Source organism: Carlito syrichta, unplaced genomic scaffold, assembly GCF_000164805.1.
Source record: "Carlito syrichta isolate Samal-C Ts95f unplaced genomic scaffold, Tarsius_syrichta-2.0.1 Scaffold123307, whole genome shotgun sequence".
Classification (NCBI taxonomy): Eukaryota; Metazoa; Chordata; class Mammalia; order Primates; family Tarsiidae; genus Carlito; species Carlito syrichta.
This window is the reverse complement of record NW_007067403.1, coordinates 387242-388927: the sequence shown is the minus strand read 5'-3', so window position 1 is coordinate 388927 and position 1686 is coordinate 387242.

The following is a 1686-nucleotide window of genomic DNA, read 5'->3' as shown; positions in this document are numbered from 1 at the left end:
CTTTCCCCTTTCCTCTAACTCACTGACTGACACGCTAAAAACTCACACTGGGCTGTATATGAGCATGGAGTACAAACCTCCTGCACTGCCTGCCTGTGATGGCAAGGCAGCTGTCCACCTCTGGAAAAATCTGGAAAGGAGCAGGCATGTATCCGTTGTTATTTAAAAGAGAATCAATAAGGGCAAGACCCGGGGCCATTTTAAATGATTATTTGCTTTTGCTCACTGCCCTCTCTATTTTGCTTTCCTTTCAGGTTTAATCAGAAGTCAAAGAAATTAGGGCTTTTGCAAAATCCAAATATTGATTGAATATAGATTTTTAAAAACTTGGGAGAGTTTTACATTCAGAATAATTACAGTGAGTTATTTGTGTATATTTATAGTCTCAATTCACGGTAATAATTCAGAAAAGATAGTAATTCAGGAATGAGGATACTGAACTTCTCGGCCAAGAAATATAGTATACAAGGTTTTAAAACAAGGGTAAAAATATGTAAATAAATGAGAATACCTTCAAGTAGCCTTTAAATTAGGACTCAAAAACCTTCTTTTCTCTTATTTTGAAAGTTCAATAGTTAGCTTAGTGCAATAGTTGCATTTGTTTGCATAAAGCATAACAATAGGGGTAATCAAATGAAAAAGAGGCTTAAAAATAAATCATGTATTATTTCCTTCACTTAATTTTTGCTTGCTTGAATAGAAGCAAATGAATGGCAAGAACAAAACACAAGTGTCATTTTATTTTCAGATACTGCACTTTGTTATGAAGCCGGACTTCTGGTTGTTATTTTTTGTTTTTGTTTTTAAGATAATGCAATTTTTGTAATTATTTATAGGATTTTGCCATTGAACTGATCAAAAGATGAAAAGAAATATTTGAAAAGTGGTGGTCATAGAATAAGATAATCATAATTGATGGTCTATATTCCTACTACATCTTATGTAAATTGATGCACACAGATACCAATTAATACTGCTTGTAAGTTTACAATGACTAGAAGACTTGACCATCAACTGGAGTAGCACCAGGTGGTTCAAAATATAATATGGGGTAACCTAGTTCTATTTTTGATATTTTGGAACCAGCATCATAATCCAAGCAAGGATGAGATAATTTTTTTTTAAATCTTCAAAATATATTCAAACTTAGTTGCTCAATGAGCCTAACATATTCGCTGCCCCAGTGAATTCTGGGTACTGAAGCCTACAGGACCTATATGGTTTAAAGCATTTTTCAAAGAGATAAACTGAGAATCGAGAGACTAAAGAACATTCCTGAGATGACTCTCTAAGTCCGTTGACCTAATTCATGGACTGCACAATCCACTGCCCACCCAATTTCTATATTACCCCCCAAACCAGGAGATTACATACTTATGCCTTCTCCCCTATGGATGTAAGTTTAAAAACAATGAATATTTACAGGACAAATAAATAAGTAAGCAATAAATAAAACAATCAAAACTCCTGCAATCCTTCAGTAAGAAGCTTAAATGATCTGATTTGCTTTTTCAGGAGCTGTGTTATAGTTCTCCAAGCTGCGCCTGTTTCTTATTCTTTTTATTTACATACTTTAGCCAGCATAAGTGCTTTCTGAGAAAAATAAAAGATAATAAAAACAAAATGAAATGAGAGAGATATATCACCCAAAATAAGTCAGATGTGACACTGGTCCTCCCCACCCCC